Source organism: Panthera leo, chromosome C1, assembly GCF_018350215.1.
Source record: "Panthera leo isolate Ple1 chromosome C1, P.leo_Ple1_pat1.1, whole genome shotgun sequence".
Classification (NCBI taxonomy): domain Eukaryota; kingdom Metazoa; phylum Chordata; class Mammalia; order Carnivora; family Felidae; genus Panthera; species Panthera leo.
This window is the reverse complement of record NC_056686.1, coordinates 19835944-19857362: the sequence shown is the minus strand read 5'-3', so window position 1 is coordinate 19857362 and position 21419 is coordinate 19835944. Positions and strand designations below refer to the sequence as shown.

Genomic DNA, 21419 nt, shown 5'->3' with positions numbered 1-21419 from the left:
GATGAGATATGAAAAGATCTTTGCTGGGGCTTCTGAGAAAGATGCTTCCTTGCTATTCTGAAGTAGCTGCCTTGAGAGATGTTCTTTTACTACTAGAGATGAGGGAAGCACATACAGCTCTCTTAGAAACTGCTACAGTCATATTGAGATTGAGCATATTGACCCATACCGAGCAAAATTTAGAAAATCAAAGATTTTGTAAATGAAATCAGGTCTTTGGTAATATCACTGAGCCTCAATACTGAGGACCAAGTTTCAGGTGACGATTAACAAATTCTCTTAATTTATTTTAATGTTTATTTATTTTGAGAGAGAGAGAGAAAGCATGATGAGTGGGGGAGGGTCAGAGAGAGACAGAGAGAGAGAGAGAGAGAAAATCCCAAGCAGTCTCCATGCTGTGCTGTTAGCATAGAGCCTGACGTGGGGTGCAATCTCACAAATCTGTGAGATTGTGACATGAGCCGAAACTAAGCCGAGCTTAACCAACTGAGGTACCTAGGTGCCCATCCCTTAATTGTTTAAGCCAGTTTGAGTTGAGTTGTCTGTTGCTTACAATCAAAAGATTATATCATAATATTAACGGAAACTAAATTTTTATAGCACTTTATAGTGTAAGTCTAAGCTATGTGAATTCAGTGGTAGACACATTGGATACTGCCTGAGGGAGTCATGAAAGTCTTCCTGCAGAAAGTGACATTTGAGTTACAACTTGCAATTTAGAAAGTATTTACTAAGTACAATGGACTAAACAAAATTAGGCAGATTTCTTTTATTGCAGATCTTCTCAGAGACTTTAATATTCATTCATAATATATGCATAATATAAATTATACATATATTCAAGAGAGGGAAATAATATACCATGTTTACTAAATTTATTTCACTCTGAACACCTAGTAATATCTCAAAGAATCCAGCTGGCTTGGTAAACACTGGTATGTATAATGTGTCAGTGGATGGCTAAAAGAGAAGAAAAGATCATCTTGGCCATCTTATTAGAAAATTTTCATGAAGATGAAGGCATTTGAAACAAATTTTAAGAGATTGGTGAATCCTGAACAAGCAGAATGGATCTAGGTAGTTTCTTGACTAAGACAAGTTCATCAATTAAACCCTTCAGTCAAGAAGAAATCTGAAAGGGTAGTCATCAGCAGTGTCATTCTTTAAAGTTTATCAGGAAGGCTTTTTTTTTTCTGGAGTCCTGGAGCAAATTCAACAAATAAAAAGATAATAGCTATTAGTAAAATAAGCTAAAGTGAAAACATTTTAAATGTATTGCCCACTGTATTTGTAGGAAATACTTGTAGAAGAGAGGCATGAGTAATGAGCGACTGATTTCTCTGTATTTGATAAGGCATCTAGTAATCTGTTTGTCACATTTCAGTTTCACTTTATAATTGTGAATGAACCCTGAGATACATACTACATCTTTTCAGCTCTGGCTGTCTAACAGGAACAACTGATAGTTGGAGAAAACTCTGCAAGTTCGTAGGTTATAAACTTAGGGAATTAAGGGTTGTTACCTTATTAAGACAGAATCATTAAGTCTCTAAAAGCCCATTTACAATTATTCATGGTTAACACCATTTACCTCAAATGAATAGTCCTTTCTTTTCTTCATTTTTCCAAATCAGGTCTATGAATAACAGGGTGATTAAAGCTTGAAAAGGAAAAGAGACCAGAGATACTCACATACATATCCATTTTTTATTTTCCGAAGAAAATTGTATAACTTTGCCATAAATTGCTTTCAACAAAGGCTTAGTTTACACATAAAAAGATGGTGGGGACGTGAAGATGGGGGTGGGTTGGGGGATGGCAGTGGGAGATTAACTAATAAAAAAAACCCAAAGACTATTTCTCTGAAAAGCTACATGGCAGAAGGAAGAAAATACAAACACTGGCCTTAGGACAAAGTCTCCATTGACTTCTTACATCCATCAGTCAGTGCTTACCCAAAGTCCCCGCTGAAGTAGCATTTTGCATACCACACACCTACCAATAGAAGGTCAATTTATCCTGAAGCAGGTAAAGCACATAAAACCAAATTCCTGGGCTGCAAAGATGCAAATGCTGACAAAATAAGGTGTTTACAGGGAACTTCTTATCAACAGCTAAGTCTTTAAAGGAGAAAAAAAATCTGAGATACTCCTCAAGGTACCAGATCCATACACCAAACATTTTCTTCCAGGTTTTGTTAACTAGGGGCTGAATCGCTAACACAACTATCTTAAAAATACATAAGTTATGAGAAATTATTATTGCCATTCCTCTTCCCTTTAAGAATTGCTACATTAGGGAGCCTGGCTGCTCAGTTGGTAGAGCATGTGACTCTTGATCTCGGGGTAATGAGTTTGAACCCCACGTTGGTCTTGGAGATTACTTAAGGAAATTAAAAAAAAAAATCTACATTATTATTAGGACCCAAAGACTTGTTCACTACCCTCGTCTTTCACTTCCTTCTTGCTAATTCTTTTTCTTGATCCTTTACTCTGTTCCTGTGAACCTGATTACCAAAGGTCTTTTCGAATAAACAATTCATATTTTAGGAATATAGATAATGGTATTTTTTCAGCAAGTCGAATACAATTCAAGACTCTACTTTTGGGGGCTTAACAGAAGATCGCTCATTCATTAACTAATAATATTCTAATTCTTGTCAATTGTTTCCATTGGACTATGGAATTTTTTATGGTGGAGGCAGATATTATCAACCACTATTTTTTCTTAAATTATTTTCAAAATACTGTGTAAGTATAAGATAATGCACTGAAGATACACAAATATACAAGGGTAGCTTTCATTATCTTAAAATAAAATGATCTCAGCCACTCCCCCATTGTATCACCCCAGGAAGTAAAAATCACGGAATACAACTATTTCTTCACCTTTCGCCATGGCAAAAATGACAGACAGAATGCATAAGCTAAGTCTGCTCTGGAATGGTAGAAAGGCAAAACTGAGGAAATAAGGAAGATCCAGGTGATTGAGAATTGAGAGCTAAGTAAAAGATAAGGATAGGAAAGAGAGAGAGACTGACAGAGACCCAAGTCCATACAATTACACTGTAGGAAATATAAGATCCAGATAAGAACATGGGTGCTGAGATAGAAAGAACGGGGTCCTGGGAGTTCAGGCTATTGCATTCTTGCCCCACCTCTCAGATACCAGCGTTATAATGCTAGCTTCTGTTTCCTCATCTGGGGTATAAGGAAATTGAACAAACTGCCTCTGATATTCCATCTTTAACTTTCTAAGAATCAATGGAAGGCTCCCAAGTGGTGGAAGGTAATAGAAGCCAAGATGGAAATTTGGAGGAATCTGAAGCCTAGCAAGACTCTCACAGAGGGAGTGAAGACAGGAACAGCCAAAGTAGGAAAAGAAACTGAGAGAAGTTGAAGAGTCAAGAACAGATCCCACATGAACGGTCTCCATTTTTCTACCAACACTCTAAGAGAAGAGAAAATAACCCAATTTAATAACCTAAAATAAATCTAATAATGTACTTACTGCTATTAGGTTGAGCCATATATAAAACTGTTGATATTCAGTTGTGACAAAACTAGCAATTTCATATGGTTCAAGTTAATTATTTTCCATTATCCCATTTGGAGACAAGGAGTCTTCATACCGATGATAATTAGCTGATTTCTATGTAAATAGAAAACAACATATTTGAGCCCTTAATTTCTTTATAAAGCTGATATTAGTCAGTAACTAGTAGAACTATTAAATGACCCACACCAACTACTGTGGTTAGATTACTCTCCTTAAGACTATAATTCTGAGATGCTATATCCTCTCTTTCTCCCAGCATATTATGCCTTAATTTTCTATCAAGAAAACGGAATCATAGAATCACAGAAATGAAAACATACAATTTTATTTTATTTTTTATTTTTTATTTAAAAAATGTAATGTTTGTATTCATTTTTGAGAGAGAGAGACCCATCGGGAGGGGCAGAGAGAGGAGACACAGAATCTGAAGCAGGCTCCAGGTTCTGAGCTGTCAGCACAGAGCCCAACGTGGGGCTTGAACCCACAACCTGTGAGATCATGACTGAGCCTAAGTTGGATGCTTAACCGACTGAGCCACCCAGGTGCCCCCATACAATTTTATTTTTTTAACATTTTGTTTATTTGTTTGTTTATTTATTTGTTTATTATTTTTTATTTTTAAGTAACCTCTACACCCAGTGTGGGACTCAAACCCACAACTCCAAGATCAAGAGTTACATGCTCCACTGACTAAGCCAGCCAGGTGTCCCAGAAAATATACAATTTTCTTGAGAGTACACAAAAAGACCTTGAGATGGCGTGACCTATGGAAAAAAGTTTAAACAATATAATAAACCATTACTCTATGGGAGAAGGGTTACAAGTAATACCATATAAAAGAAACCAATTATGTACAGAAAAGGTTGGCAGTAAAGAAAGATGCTGAACCTACAAGAGAAAGGGGTATCCCAACCATAAGCTCGAAAACTTCAAATTGATCCTTGCCTAATCATGAAGGAACTGAAAGAAGCATTTAGTTATGTTACTGTGGTTCTCTAGCAGAAGGAACTAGCTCTAAGGAACCAAGAAACTAAAAAGAGAAGTAAAAAGGGGTGGCTCAATTTTTGCCATCCAAACACAAACACCAAAGGATCAGTTAGTGTTGTAAAAAGAGGACTGACATCTGGAGATCTGAGTTTGGGCCCTAACTCTTGTCACTAACTTGTTGCGATCTTGAGCGAGTCTTCACCTTCCAAAATATGAATTTTCACCTCCTCAAAGTGAGGGGGTGTAACAAATGATCTAAAACAATATAATTTCAAACTGACAGAACATTTCAAGAATAGTAGAAGGAATCTTAACTACAGAGAACACACAGTAGGGAGGTGGGTGTGGGGGGATGGGTGAAGTAGGTGCTGGGGATTAAGGATGCACTTGTTATGATGAACACTGGGTGTTGTATGAAAGTGTTGAATCACTATATTGTGCACCTGAAACTAATATTACACTGTATGTTAACTAACTGGAATTTAAATAAAAACTTAACAACAACAACAACAAAAGAATAGTATGGGGCACCTGGGTGGCTCAGTCAGTTGAGCGGCCGACTTCGGCTCAGGTCATGATCTCACGGCTTGTGAGTTTGAGCCCCGTGGCGGGCTCTGGGCTGGAAGCTCCCTCGGAGCCTGGAGCCTGCTTCCAATTCTGTGTCCCTCTCTTGCTCTGCTCCTCCTCCGCTCTGCTCCTCCTATGCTCATGCTCTGTCTCTCTCTCTAAGAATAAATAAAACATTAAAAAAAAAAAAAAAAAGAATAGTAGAAGGAACTCCTCTTAAGTTTTTTATCCAAATCAAATTTTATTACCTCTGCTCCATATGCCTTACTATTCTACCTTTATATATATAGACTTATAAATATATGCATTTTTTCGGAACCATTTGAGACTTAGATATCACACTCTTTTACTCCTAAATACTTCCGTGTGTTATTTACTAAGAACAAGGTCATTCTCTATGCAGCCACAGTATAGATATAAAAATTGGGACATTTAACATTGATACAATACTATTATCTAATTCACGATCCATGTTAAATGTTGCCATTTGTACTAAAAGCATTTTTTAGGGCTTTTTTTTTTTTTTTTTCCTAGTCCAGGATCAAATCTAAGGTCACACACTACATTCAGTTTTCATGTCTCTTTTGCCTCTTTTAATCTGGACCAGTTCCTCAGCCTTTCTCAGCCTTTCTGTTGTTTCCTGACCTTGACATTTTTTTTTTTAATTTTTTTTTAATTTTTTTTTTCAACGTTTTTTATTTATTTTTGGGACAGAGAGAGACAGAGCATGAACGGGGGAGGGGCAGAGAGAGAGGGAAACACAGAATCGGAAACAGGCTCCAGGCTCCGAGCCATCAGCCCAGAGCCTGACGCGGGGCTCGAACTCACGGACCGCGAGATCGTGACCTGGCTGAAGTCGGACGCTTAACCGACTGCGCCACCCAGGCGCCCCTTTAAATTTTTTTTAACATTTTATTTATTTTTGAGACAGGGAGAGACAGAGCATGAACAGGGGAGGGTCAGAGAGAGGGAGACACAGAATCTGAAACAGGCTCCAGGCTCTGTGCTGTTAGCACAGAGCCCGACGCAGCGCTCGAACCCACGGACCGCGAGATCATGACCTGAGCCGAAGTCGGCCGCTTAACCGACTGAGCCACCCAGGCACCCCTCCTGACCTTGACATTTTTTGAAGGGTACAGGCCAGTTATTTTGTAAAATGGCTCTCAATTTGGGTTTGTTTGACATTTCCTCATGATTAGGTTCTGTTTGTACATTTTTGGCAGGATTACCAGTGAAGCAATGTTGTGTCCTCAGCACTTCTTATTAAGAGATGACGTAGGCTTGATGACTTGGTGAAGGTGGTATTAACGAGGATCCTCCACTATTTCCCCTTTATAATTATTAAAGTCGTTTATGGAGAGATACTTCACCATGCAAATATCCTGCTCCTCATCAAACTTTCACCCATTTTGCCAGTTTCAGCATCCATGAGTGAGTTTCTCACTCCACCATTTCATCTATATTTACTAGTTGTCATCCTCTGATAGGAAATGCTTTCACTTTTCCTACATTTATATAATGATTTATTTACTTCTTTATATCAGTGTGGACTCATAGGCTCTTATCTCATTCAATGGTTTATAACCCGTTACTAATAGTAATTATTTTGATTAAAGCAGGGTTCTTTTTTTTTTTTTTTTAAGTTTATTTATTTTGAGAGAGAGAGGACACAAGTTGAGGAGGGGCAGAGGGAGGGAGAGACAGAATCCCAAGCAGGCTCCATGCTGTCAGTGCAGAGCCCGATGTGGGGCTCAAATTCACAAACTGTGAGATCATGACCTGAGCCAAGCTCAAGAGTCAGACATTTAACTAACTGTGCCACCCAGGTGTCCCAAAGCAAGTGTTCTTAATCATTCTTTGTACCATGGACTCCTTTGTCAATGTGGAGAAGCCTACAGACCTCTCGTCAAAATGATGTTTTTAAACTCATTAAATAATTACAGACGACATTACATAGGTTTCCAAATGCAACATACTGAAATAGTGATCAAAATATTAAAAATTTATGATACAATGTGCTTCATTATTAACAGAATAAATAACAAGATCTAGTAGTAAAGACTTCAGGGGTGCCTGGGTGGCTCAGTTGGTTAAGCATCCGACTGGCTCAGGTCATGATCTCTCAGTTTGTTAGTTTGAGCCCCGCGTCGGGCTCTGTGCTGACAGTTCGGAGCCTGGAGCCTGTTTCGGATTCTGTGTCTCCCTCTCTCTCTGCTCCTCCCCCGCTCGTACTCTCTCTCTCTCTCAAAAATAAAAATAAGAACATTAAATTTAAAAAAGAGTGCAAACTCTTATCAACAGGTCTGCAGCAACTGCAATGTGGTAGGAAATTATCTGTGATTTCTATCAGTGACATTCCCAAGTACAGAACTGCTAATACTGCTATGATTTTGTTACTAACACTCATACTAAAAGGAAGTGCTAAATTTCAATATTAGTGAAAACAAAGATGTAATTTTCTCCCCATCCATGCTCGTGAATTTTATCCTGGATGCCCGGTTTAGAACCCCTGATATAGTCTCTTGGTAATCCCAGCCTCCCGAAGGCCCTACCTTAACATCACATTGTTATTCAAGCCCAAAGTTTCAGTCCTCCAACATAAAAGTTATCACACAAATATAGAAAAACTAGATACGACTTGAAGACACTGATTTGAATAAAAGAATAAATTGCTTTAAGAGTCCAGGGCCCTGCAGCACTAAGGCAAAAAAAGTGGCCCCCTGAAGAATGGCCTTGAGCTGGTTGTGGGTCCAGCAAGACCCAAGGTAGAGAAACGGAAGCCCAAATAAGAGGAATGACATACCCAGGATCCCGCAAAGAATGGAGTCAGTAGCAGCAGCCAGAAGTCATCTTTAGAAGACTTGGTGAATGTACTGTGGCTTCTAAAATGAAGAAACAGAACCCTTATGAATTCCAGCTTTCATGGAGGACCAACAATAAAGATATGTTTATGCTAAATGACACAGAGGTGGACAATAAAGGGGAAAACAAGGCCTAAATTCCATTAGGAAAGAGCTGATGACTTGTGTCAATTTTTCTATAGGTTTTAGTCTACAATGTGACTTTCCCTTAAGAAATCAGATAGCGCCACTGTTGTCCCAGATTAGTGATAATAAACCACAGCAGCTTGACTCTACTGTCTATGGGCCACTGTTGCAGGTTATAAGTAACAATACAGTCACATATAAGAATTCTGAAAATGATCCCCAGATTTAATAAAAAGTAGTGCATTCTCACATGTAATGTTTTCATTTCACCTAAGAAAGACTATGTTCTGAGGTTCTCACAATTTAACTTTTGATTTTAAAAGTTAGAAACAAAATGAGATTGGGGTGCCTGGGTGGCTCAGTCAGCTAAGCGTCCGACTCGGTTTCAGCTCAGGTCATGATCTCATGGTTAGTGGGATCAAGCCCTGCATTGGGCCCTGCACTGAGCATGGAGCCTGCTTGGGATTCTCTCTCTCTCTGCTCCTCCCCCCACCCCCACATGCTCTCCCTCCCTCTTTCAAAATAAATAAACATTGAAAAAATAAAATAAAATTCTTTAAAAAAAATAGGGGTGTCTGGGTGGTTCAGGTGGTTAAGCATCTGATTTTGGCTCAGGTCAGGATCTCACAGTTTGTGATTTTGAGCCCCATATCGGGCTCTGTGCTGACAGCATGGAGCCTGCTTGGGATTCTCTCTCTCTCTCTCTCTCTCTCTCTCTCTCTCTCTCTCTCAAATAAATAAACATGAAAGAAAGAAAGAAAGAAAGAAAGAAAGAAAGAAAGAAAGAAAGAAAAAGAAAGAAAAGAAAGAAAAAGAAAATGAGATTGAGCTGAAAACCTAGTTACTTATCTTACAGCACCAACCCCCTGAGAAGCATCAGTTTGCAGACCAGGACGTAACTTCAAGGTTGAAGTTGCAGTGAACTCTGGTTACAGAAGCAAGAGCCCAGCAGAAACATAGAGTATGTGAATGGAGCAAAAAGTGGAAAAATCATTTTAGAAGGGCAACTTCGAGTGCTAAAGTTCAAATGCAATGCTTTCTAAATTGGTCAAAAAGTACTTTAAGATTTAAGTTACATTTAATCTCTTTGACTTTAAATGATTTTCTTTGGGAGTGGGTGGGTAAGTTTGGAGTCTGTTTAAAGTAATCACAGGACTCTCCCCTCCTCCTGCTTTAGGAAGTTTGAATTCCACTGCAACCTAGATGTTACCACTCTACCACTGGTCTTCCTTAAAATTCCTCACCAAATCTATGTATGTAGGCAACGGCTTAAATGCAAGGCTATTTATCCTTCCTGAAATAAAAACTATGTTTGTGAGCACTCATGCAAAGTTAAATAGTACATAATTCCTAATGCTTTCCCATCTTTCTTCAGCATTTAAAATCCGAAGACCCGGACATTCTTACACTTAAATTTCTCTTTCCTGACATCCTTGTTGTCTTTTTTTTCAATATTGGACTGTGCCATTATTCACATTCCCATTAAATCACTACCCACTCCTGCTCATTTTCTGTTTAGCTCGTTCTTAACTATTCATTGCTCTGTTTCTTGATCTACACGTTCAGAACCTGAGGACTGCACGTGAACAAGGGGAGAGAATTGTGGAAACCACAAATTCATATGTAACTTGTGTGTTTTTTTTTAATAATAAGAAATAACAATGAGTTTTTACTGATTTGAGCCTGTAGTAGTTTTATCTCCACTACTAGATTGCATTTTACGAATAGCCCCGTCTTAGGGCACAGGTTGGTTGAGCGTCTGACGTGGCTCAGGTCACGATCTCATGGTTCAATGAGTTCAAGCCCCGCATCCAGCTCGCTGCTGTCAGCACGGGGCCCACTTCGGATCCTCTGTCCCCCTCTCTCCATGTCTCTCTCCCGCTTGCACTCTTTCTCTCTCTCAAAAATAAACATTAAAAAATAAAAAATAGAAGAATAGCCTTATCATGTTCAACTTTATATCCCACGAAAGACCTAGCAAATAGGAAGCATCCATTTGATGAACAATGTTCAGAAAAGTGTTAGCACGCCACACTCTTACTCTACTTAACAAAAAACTCTCTTGTAATGAATCTGGACTGGTTCTTAAGACCACCATCATGATTAGAAGACATCAGCCCAATAAACAATTTAGAAATATTTACAATAGAGGAAAATCATGATAAAAGTGTCATTTCACACAAAATGTAACAAAACAGATCCAAATTTACAATGCTTGGAATGAGACTCTCAAAACATTTGAATCTGAATTAAAAAAAAATTTTTTTTTTTAATGTTTATTTTTGAGAGAGAGAGACAAGGTGTGAGCCAAGGGAAGGGGAGAGAGAGAGGGAGACACAGAATCCGAAGCAGGCTCCAGGCTCTGAGCTGTCAGCACAGAACCTGACTGGGACTGAACTCATGACCTGTGAGATCATGACCTGAGTCAAATCTGGACGCTTCACGACTGAGCCACCCGGGTGCCCCTAAATCTGAAGTAATCAATCTCTAGATATACATAAAATTACACAAGTCTCCTGTTTCCTTCAGTTCCCAGGTATAGCTTTAAAGTTTGTGGTACCAAAAGGTTTACAGTAGTGGTGCTTCAAGAATTCTCTAGGACATCTCTTGTCTCCCATGGACTTGAGATAACTTTAGAGCTGAAGCCCAGGGAAGAAGTAACTTTGGGAAGAGGGGGAATTCAGGATAATAATATCCAACCACATTAACAAAAAGGAAAGGTTATCTTTATAAAATAAAGTGGTATTAAAAATTTTTTCTAAGTTAATTTTTTTGAGAGAGGCAGAGAGAGAGGGTCTCTCTCCAAGAATCCCAAATAGGCTCAATGCTGTCAGCACAGAGCCCTACAAGGGGCTAGATCCCAGAACGATGAGACCATCCATGACCTAAGCCAAAATGAAGAGTTGGACACTTAACCGACTGAGCCCCCCAGACGCCCCTAAAAAAGTCTTTTTTCTTAATCGAGGAGGCCAATTCCATCAAAATGTTTTCAAATCCTGAAAAATAAAAAATCTCAAAGGGGGGAAGGAATAAGAGAATTACAAGATCTAAGAGAAAATATTACACATCATGGTAAAAAAAAACGACCTTACATTGAGCAAATAACCTCCATCACCTCTAAAAGCCTGTGTCTTGGGGCGCCTGGGTGGCTCAGTCGGTTAAGCAGCCGACTTCGGCTCAGGTCACCATCTCACAGTCTGTGAGTTCGAGCCCCGCGTCGGGCTCTGTGCTGATGGCTCAGAGCCTGGAGCCTGCTTCCGATTCTGTGTCTCCCTCTCTCTCTGACCTTCCCCTGTTCATGCTCTGCCTCTCTCTGTCTCAAAAATAAATAAACGTTAAAAAAAAATTTTTTTTTGAAAAAAAAATAAAAAAAATAAAAGCCTGTGTCTTAAGATGCCGACTTGGCTCTTGGCCCTTCTGACTTAGTAAACGCTACCTAGTTGATTTGGGGTAAATTGTTTCTATGGCTTTTGCTAACCGGTCTGTTGTGGCTTGCCCTAGAGGTTTGAGGGTCCCAAGAGAAAGACTGGGGGACTGGCTTTCCAAGGTTGCTTAAAATTGGTGGAAATCGAGGGTTTAATCTTTCCAGGGTCAGGACGCCTGGGTGGCTCAGTCGGTTGGGTGTCTGACTTCCACTGCGCTCATGATCTCACAGTTCGTGGGTTCAAGCCCCGCCTCGGGCTCTGTGCTGACAGCTCAGACCCTGGAGCCTGCTTTGGATTCTGTGTCTCATTCTCTCTTTGCCCCTCCCTCACTTGTGCTCTGTCTCTCAAAAATAAATACAAGTAAAAAAAAAAAAAAATCTTTCCAGGGTCAGCTCAGGTTTGATTTGGGGAAAAAACTCGAGGAGTGTTCAGAATCCAGCCAGTCAGACCTCTGGACCTTAACTTCCCCATCTGTAAAATGGAGCAGGCGATCGCCACTCATAGAGAGGAAGAATCACAGGATCACAACCCATGGCTCCGCCAACGTGAAAGCAGCCATCCAGTTAGGGCAAGAAGTAGGCGGCGCGCACAGAGGAGCGAGAACAGGGCAGTTCGCAGGAAGTGCTTCAGGGCTGGGAGGGGAAATAGAGGGCGGAGGCGGGAATGTGAAAACGGAGCGCTCGCTGCGGAGTTTGTACCGAAGCTCAGGGGAGGCGGGGCAAAGCTGAGGTGAAGGGGTTAGTCAGTGGATAGGCAAGATGGGCCACCTCCCCCGAAAAGAGAGGGTTGGGTGCGGGGGAGGCTCTGAGGTGGCGGCTGAGGAACGTGGGGGGAGGGGTGAAAGCGAACGCTCTCAGGAAAAGGGGCGGGAAGCGCGCGCTAGCGCGCGCATGCGCGCGCCTAGCTCCTTCAGCGCACAGGCCTGGGTTTCTGACCGCGCGCCCCGCGCCGACGGCGCGGACGTTAGAGAAGGAGGAGCCACGCGGCCCCTCCTCGCCGCGCCGGGACCTGCGCGTCCAGCCGCGCGTACCCCGTGGTGGCGGGTCGTCACCTTTTTCTCCAGTGGGGGTTTAGGTAGCCGGGAAAGGAAACACGTTTCTCTCCGTTGCTTTTTTTCGTCCCCTCCCCCACGAAAAATGGGACGGGAGGTCCTGGGCGTGTCAGGGAGAGTCCGTTCCGGGTTTTCCCGCCCACTTCAACTCCGTGAGCGCTTCGACTGCGCGGCGCTTCACTCCACCGGGCGCGCCCGAGCCCTCCGCCGGAACTCGTTCCGCCTCCCCCACACGTCTTTCTCCGGCAATGCAAAGTGGGAGCTCGGACCTCTTTCCCTGAGGCCCTCAGGCCGGCTGTCACCCCCTATCTCTTCGGCGTTGCGACTCTGACTGCCCCTGGCAGCTAGAATTCTCTAATAAGGTCGCTCTGAGGGACTACTTGATGTCTCCGTGCGCTCGGTGGTGCGGCCGCGCTCTGAGCTCTTCCTGGAAACTCCCGCCTCGGGGAGCCAGGAGAGCCCGGCCGGGGGGAGGGGAGCGGAGGGGACGCGCACGCCCCCCTGTCCCGGGGGAGGGCTCCGCGCCCCCGCCCTCCTCCCCGCGGGGAGGGGAGGGAAGGCGCGAGAGGGGGAGGGGAGGGAGCGGGGCGCGGAAACGGGGGGGGGCGCGGCTTCCCGCCCCACCCCCCACCTCGAGAACAACGGGTTCCCGCTGCTGCCCCCTGCCGCCCACAGCGCCCCGCACCCCGCGCCCCTCCCCGGCCCCGAGAGGGGCGTCGGGGGCGCCGCCGCCGCCGGGGCCGTGGGAACCGGTGCCGAGACTTACAAGAACTGACCGGTTTCCTGTCAGAAAACTTCCAGTTACTTTAGAGAAGCCGGTTGGGCCAACTTGGTCCCAGCCGGAGTTGGCCACATTTCACTACAGCCTGGTGACCTCCCTTCTACTTTAAAACAACGGGGAATAATCTTGGGGGAGGCAGTGGGTTGATAAAACCAAGAGCAACACCACGTTGCACCGCTGCGACTCAAAGGAAATTAAACAAAATACTGACTGGGGGGAATTTTTAAAGGGCTACCGAACAGAAGGAACTCGGGTTTTTCAAGTTAAAGCCTCTCCCCCCCCCCCCGCCCCCCGCAGCTGTATGTACACAAAGATGTGAGTCAGGAGCGTTCACCAGAGCAGGACATCAGCTCGTGAGTTTACTTGAGTTTGTAGTCCAAAACACCTTCCCGAACTTTTAAAAAGGCGGTTGTTTCGGGATCCAGCAGGAAAAAAACCAATTCGAAAGAGCCTGAAAAAGTTCAATTAGAATAGCAGCCACATTTCAACATTTCCCAGATTTTGCAATATTAAACTGTGAGGGTTGGAGCCAAATTTTAAGGCAGGAATTCTCACTGCCAAATTACAAATTTCTCAAAATGAGGGGTGTTCAACCAAATTGCTGCCAGACCCCATAAACAGGCACTAACAGCACTGCTATAATTACACCTTATTATCTCCCTCTCAGTCTTCCTTGATTCACTGCCGGGTAAAATCCTCATCCCGGGTGTCACTAGCTGGCCTTTTTCTGGGGCTGAACAATCACACACCTCCCGTTCCTCAGTTCACCCAGTGCCTCTTTAGCTGTATAACTGATCTGCCTCTCTTCCATTCTTCACAGTCCCATCTCTTCCTAAAATGGAACCCAATCAGATGGGTTCTTTTCACCACCGCCCCCCCCCCCAGCTTCCCTAGGGACTAAGAAATGAAGAAGATGAAAACAAATTTATCGGAATTACTCACAAGAAACATTTCTTCTTTGAAGAAAAGGATTTAGGCCAAGAAACCAAATTTGTTGTTTAACTCAAGCCCCCTACAGGGATTTAGCATAGTGGGTTGAATGCAGTTAAACCAGCTTAATCACTTTCTTTGTTCTGGGCTCTTTGCATTTATTTAATGTTGTATTTTAACACGATTTGACACAACCTATACTACTTTCTTCTGTTAGTGTAGAGTCTGCATTGTTAGACCGTACAACATAAGCAAACAGAAGTTTCTACGGAACATTTGGCGTTTTGTAGAATTCGGTACTAAACTGCTATATGACCAAGACTAAAGCAGTAGGGTGGTTTGGGGGGTGGGGGGAAGGGGAGGTGGGAAGTCACGTTTTCATTTTTAAATCCAGAGATTTTTAAAGCACAAAAGAGTGGCCAAGGTAGACCACTGAATTCTTTGGGTAAGATCTGTAGCTCCCCCGCTCTCGCTAGGAGTCATATTTACTCATTTTCGCCTGGAAGTTTTGTTGTTGTTGTTGTTGTTGTTGTTGTTGTTGTTGTTTCAATAGCAAGAAAAGAAAGATCATGCTGGATCTCATCCCCGCTAGATTTTAATTCTTCCAGCCTTTCTCCCTCTTAAATAACAATCCTACCCTGCTTCTCACCAGCCCCAGATTGAGGGGCATTCATTCACAAATGACTCCTGAGCCTCTTTCTGAAAGTCTGCTTCCTTATAAAGCCAAAACCTCAATACTAAGGCTCAATGAATTAAGGCTTGTAAAGATGCAGGCGGAAAACTTAAATGCCTGGAGAAATAATCTCCTTTCTGTTTTGGCTTTATCCAACATGCAGGAATATCTGTCCTTTGCTATGTGGGAGCCAGACACTGTTCTAAGCTCTTTATATGAATTAACTCCTCACAACTGGCCTAAGAAGTGGGTACAATTGTTGCCATTATTTTACACATGAGGAAATTAAGACACAGAGAAGTTAAGTAACTGGCACAAGATCACCCAGGCTGGAAACTTCAGAGACAAGGTTTGAACTCAGGCTGCTTCCATTATTCTTCTCATCATCCAAGCTAGTTATTACTTTAACTGTCCATAGAGTGAAGGGGTCACTGTTCGTTCATCACATTTTGCATTCAGGATGTCCCCTATAAGACTAAGTCCTGGGCCATGGTGTGTGTGTGTGTGTGTGTGTGTGTGTGTTTTAAATTTTTTAATGTTTGTTTATTTTTGAGAGAGAGAAGAAGAGAATGCAAGTGGGGGAGGGGCTGAGAAAGAGGGAGACACACAGAATCTGAAGCAGGCTCCAGGCTTTGAGCTGTCAGCTCAGGGGCCCAATGCGAGACTCGAACCCACGGACCATGAGATCATGACCTGAACTGAAATCGGACGCTCAACAGACTGAGCCACCAGGCGCCCTCTGGGCCGTGTTTTTTCCTCTGGAACTCCAGTAAAGTGAAATTCGTTGAGATCTGCTCATGAAAAGCATTCCCAAATCAAATTACTCTCTTGGAAGCCAGCCTCAAACTGCTAGCATATGTATTTGTAAATGCTAACCAGGACAGACGCGTCCAAACTCACCGGATTCAGAACATGCCTACCTCACGTTATAAAGAAAAAAGATGGTTAGAAAGCAATTTGGATTCTCTGATATTGAACTAGGTAGAAAGCAGGAGGTGAAGTGGGAAGAGATAAGGTGATAGAAACCAAGAGAAAATGAATGTGACATATGTGCACATGCAGAGATCAGTACTACACTGCAAGAATGAAGATCAAGGTCATGCAGAAGAAGAAAAGCATGTGCACGTGTTATGACAGAACCAGAAAAGGAACATAAAACCTAAAAACGACATGGCAAGGGGAGGCAGTGGGGTTTCAGGTTGGGTTTTCCCCCATAGGGAGTTCAGATAAATTAAGTAGAATTTTAGGCTGGATTAAGAGAAATATAGCATCTAGAACAAGGGGGGGGGGGTGGGAATCCACTTTATTCTGTATTAGACCACATCTAAGTGACGTGTTCACTTTTAAAGGGATGTAATAAAGAGCAACCAACCAAGATGGTGAGGAGACTTGAACCCCCGGGTAATGAGGAAAAGTTGAAGAATTCATGAGTGATAGAAGAACCATGTTGAAATACCTGAAAGGCTACTGAATGAAAAGGAAATTAAACTCATCCTGGGGCTGCCCCAAGACTAGAACTGATGATTAGGAGCTTCAGAAACACATGTTTTAGTTCGGAATATGGAAGAAGTCATGTAATAGACTTAGAATGTAGCAATCTCCATCCACATCCATCACTAGAAGCATACAAAATGCACGTGGTGGCTGGACTATATAGTGTTCAAGGTGCCTCTCATCCTTGCTTTGACATTCACTTAGACACCGTAAAAAGAGGAAAAACAATATAACGCACCTCATTAGTTTGTTGAGAAGCACTTAGCGCACAGTTATAAGTAATAGCACTCACTAAAAGTCAGTTGCTAATAACATCGATGAAGTTCTAAGATTTAGTCTTTATAAATTTATCAGTGGGAGATTATTTAAGTCTCGTGTTTATAGATCACCTTTTTGGCATTATCAATATTATCCTGAATGGTGGCTTGGGTATCACTTAAGCAACTTTAGGATATCCCGATGCAACTAAAACTTATTTAGTAGCATCCGGGGAGCAATCTTGTGAATTCTACACCGTCAGGATCTTACAAGCTGAATTGTAGCACTATGCTGCGATTCCAGAGGTAAACGATATGATAAGATAATGTGAGGTGACTGTTGGAAGGGTGAAGAAAATAAACTTAATAAAATCTGGCAGACGGAGAGAACTCCAGCAGCACAGCTTTGTGTTAATTGTTGAAAAGCAACAGCAGCTGAGGTCAGCCTTACTTTTCACATACAAGACACAGAGGAAATGGCTCATCTTGAGCAAAAGGTGTCATGAAGTCCAAGAAACCAACTGGGAGAGCTGGGTACAGAGATAAAGACAAGCCAGCCAGTGATCTGATTACCTGCTTACCCTGGGAAAGTAGTTCTGTAAAAACGTTGCTATGTCACGGAGAATAAGGCTGACCTCAGCAGCATCTTCAACAAAAAGAAAACGTGTGTGACTGCTAAGAAGGACAATGAAGTTGTCTTAGCATCACACTTAATTCCTCTTGGTTCCTCCAACCCCAAAGGGAAAATGGAGAGGAGGCAGTACAGCTGTAAAGCAGGACAAAGCTGGGGCTAGATGAGTGACTAGAGCCAATGGCTTTGCCTCTCCAGGCCTCAGTTTTCCCATCTGTGGAATGGAAATAATAGCATACATAGCATCATTGTGAGGATTATAGCATTTTTGTGAGGATTATAGGATAGGTTACATGTAAAATATACTTAGGGCAGTGTCTGACACATAGTAACTAATACATTATCAGAATACAGTTTTATTGGAGAAGGGAAGAAATTGTGGCCACGTGATAGTGTTTGCGATATAGCTTCTGCCGTAGAGAGAGAGCAACATTATACAAAGGGAATGGAGAGCCACGACCCCCACACACAAACCAACCCTCTCGGCACTAAAGGGCCTAAAGCTTAGAACTTAACATAATTTATAGAAGGCCAGCGGAAATAGAATTGCAAGTGTCCTTGCTCCAAATGCAAGGGAAATCATTTCCCTTCTCCCTCCTTTGGTTCTGTTTTTTTTCTTCATGCTTTAATCATTTTGACACCAAGCTGTACAAAAGTAATTTAAAATTAACATGTCTGACACTTGGTAGCTAGCAGAACCTGATTCTGAACCCTGCCCCCTCTCCAGGGCAGCCAGAAGTCTTCTCTGATTGGCTACTGGTCCTGCAGCAGCTGATGAAGGGCCCAGGAAAACACATCCAACAATTAATTTGCTAATTTAGTTTTCTGTTTAATTTGAAACCAGAAAATCCTCAATCACTCAGGAGCTTGGTTTTCTGGCTCAAGCATTGGCTTCTGAAACTTCTTGTTCAGTAGCGAGCAAAGAAACAGAAGAGAAAGGGAGAACGCTTACCTTTTTAGGTACATGCCATAACCCCATGCCCTTCTCTCAAAATGGTTTTCTATAGGATTGCAGCTCACAAATCTTTTTACAAGAAAAATTGAGAGTAATACATTCATGTTCAACGTAAGTAAACTGCTTCTTCAGTTATGGGGAATTTCCAGACCAATATGTATTCAGGATTTAGAAAACTACCTTAGGGTTACAGACAGACTCTTAGAGGGTTTCTACTGCTAGAAAGAAACACTGCTCCGGGGCGCCTGGGTGGCTCAGTCGGTTAAGCACCTGACTCTTGATTGCCTGAGTTCGAGTCCTGAGTCAGGCTCTCTGCTGACAGCTCGGGGCCTGCTTGGTATTCTTTCTCTCTCTCTCTCTTAAAATAAATAAACTAAAAAAAAAAAAAAAAAAAAAAAAAGGTATTGCTCTGTTGTGAAGCAGCTTTCAGATTCCCTGGGAACTTTTCTGTTGATTTTGAAAGGAAGAGGCAAAGGCAATTTGTATTGGAGGTAGAAAAAAATTGTATAAGAGAGTTTAGTGAAAAGATACACACACAGGTCTTTCTGGTAGTTTTTTTCCTTTCTGGAGAGAGTTTCAGAATTAAGAGGGGGGCCTAGGGGCGCCTGGGTAGCTCAGTTGTTTAAGAGTCTGGCTTCAGCTCAGGTCATGATCTCATGGTTTGGTTTGTGGATTTGAGCCCTGCATCAGACTCTGTGCTGACAGCTCAGAGCCCGGAATCTGCTTCAGATTCTGTGTCTCCCTCCCTCTCTGCCCTTTCTCCACTTGCACTCTGTCTCTCTCTTTCTCTCTCTCTCTCTCTCTCTCTCTCAAAAAATGGATAAACATTAAAAAAAAATTTTTTTTATTAAAAAAAACACACACAGATTACTGGGTTGTATTCTCCCTGAGATTCTGTTTTGTTCGGTCCAAAATGGGACCCAGGAATCTGTATTTTTTGCAAGTGTTCCAGGTATAGCAGTCTCCTGATGAGAGTTGGAGAATCATTGCTTACAGCAAAGAGTGAAAGACTCACTCGACTTGAGTATGAGAATTTGGGTATAAACAATATATGTACTTACTTACATCACACAGTGACCTTATCAATGGGCATTGCCACTGCCAGACTTACACCTCAGGGCACAAATTGGAAGGCAGATAACCTGGTTAACCTTTTGTGGCATCTGGTATGTTTGGAATCCAAATCTCCTTTCACCTTATGATTTCTTTGTAATTGCAATTGCAGAGGTCAGGTTGATAGAATTGACAACATTGTAGCTGGTGAGAAACATGGATTCATTTCCCATCCTTTTCCATTTGTTGCAATCTATAGTATTTGAGGACTGATATTTACAGGCAGGGGGTCTTGGGCATGTGAAAAAAGCTGGTCGGATTCTGCCCCAGGCACAAGGGGCAAAACTGGTAAAATGTTCCTGCCCAGTCCTCACCCCATATCCTAAATCCAGCTCAAGTGTTAAATGATGAAGGATTAAGCTGTGATCCCCTCCTGAGGTACTTGTGTTTCAGAGAGAATCCTCTGGAAGTGAGAGGAGAGGATTATCTTAATGACTCCCAACCTTACTTGATAGGCAGAGTGCCAGATCCCAAGATTTGGGGGAGCATTTTCTTAGAAGATGACCCCCTGAGTACCTCTTTGCTACCTTCTGTACTCTACCGTCCTCAGTAAACAATGACCATGAAAGTTTCCAGTCATTATTCTCAGAGCTGAGGGAATGGGAGCCTTTTTGTTTAAATGTGGACATGTCGGTCTGCTGTGGCTGGTGTCAGAAGAAGCATCTGGGTCACAGAGTCCCATCGCCGTTTTGTCAAAATGCCATATTCTGAACTTTCCATATTCTTACACTACTAAATTCAAAGAGAGAACCCATGAAGTGTTTTTTTATTCATTCAACAAATAAATTTATCAAGTGCTATTTTTTTTAATGTTTTAATGTTTATTTTTGACAGAGAGAGAGAGAGAGACAGAGAGACAGAGCATGAGTGGGGGAGGGGCAGAGAGAGAGGGAGACACAGAATCCGAAGCAGGCTCCAGGCTCTGAGCTGTCCGCACCGAGCCCGATGTGGGGCTCGAACCCACAAACCATGAGATCATGACCTGAGCCAAAGTCAGACGCTCAACCGACTGAGACACCCAGGCACCCCTCAAGTGCTATTTTGTCCCAAGTACTGTCCTATATTCTAGAGATACAACAATGAACAGATAAAATTCGTGTAAGCTACATTATAGCGGAGGACAGGGATGAGGAAAGGGCAAGATATAAACAAAATAAATAGTTATATGGTTTGTTGAGTGATGAATGTTATGGAGAAGAAAACAGTCATAGAATGGAAATGAGAAGTATTGGGAGGGGGGAATGTTTAAATTTTAAACTGAATAGGCAGGGAAGCGCTCACTGAGAAGGTGTCACTGGAGAAAAGACCTAGAAGAGGTGAGGGAGCAAGCAAGCCATATAGATACCTGGTAAAAAAAAAAAAAAAAAAAAAAAAAAAGGAATTCCTGGGGCACCTGGGTGGCTCAGCTGGTTAAGCTTCTGACTTCGGCTCAGGTCACGATCTCACAGTTCATGGGTTCGAGCCCTCTATCGGGCTCTGTGCTGACCGCTCAGAGCCTGGAGCCTGCTTCGGATTCTGTGTCTCCCTCTCTCTCTGCTCTTCCTTTGCTCATGCTCTGCCTCTGTCTCTCAAAAATAAACATTAAAAAAAAAAAAAAAAAAAAAAGAGTTCCTGATAACTAGTTTAATACCTCTCAGAGCATAGGTTAAGAGTTAAAACTTGCAAATTCTAACCTAACTCTAGTATCTTTGCTAAATGCACAATAATTTCCCCTTTGAAAGTTACTCAACCCTTAAAGCTATGAAGTCTTCTAAGGCTTCGTTGAAATTTTCATATCAAAAAGTAAATTTTATTTTTTCCCCCTGAAAGCCAAATAGTACTGCCGTAGTCACTTAGAGGTATGGAAATCCACCCAAAAAACAAACAAATAAAACTTCTTGCAATTTTCAGCCCAAAGATTTTCATTTTGTAAATTTACTTTAACTTAAAACATTATTCACATAAATAATTAGACATTGGACTTTAAATGGATTATTTGTTTAAAACATGAAAAATAGTTTCTTTCATTCG

General features: G+C 42.1%; 1 long non-coding RNA gene across 1 annotated transcript; it reads right to left on the bottom strand.

Annotated features, from left to right (window-relative positions):
• Positions 1–856: 856 nt before the first annotated feature.
• On the bottom strand, positions 857–13041 carry LOC122226600. The gene is made up of 5 exons (XR_006205696.1): positions 12555–13041; positions 7916–7994; positions 3511–3651; positions 1592–1660; positions 857–1201 (listed from the first exon to the last, which is right to left on the bottom strand). It is a non-coding gene; the product is annotated as an uncharacterized LOC122226600 (long non-coding RNA).
• Between the last annotated feature and the right edge of the window lie 8378 nt (positions 13042–21419).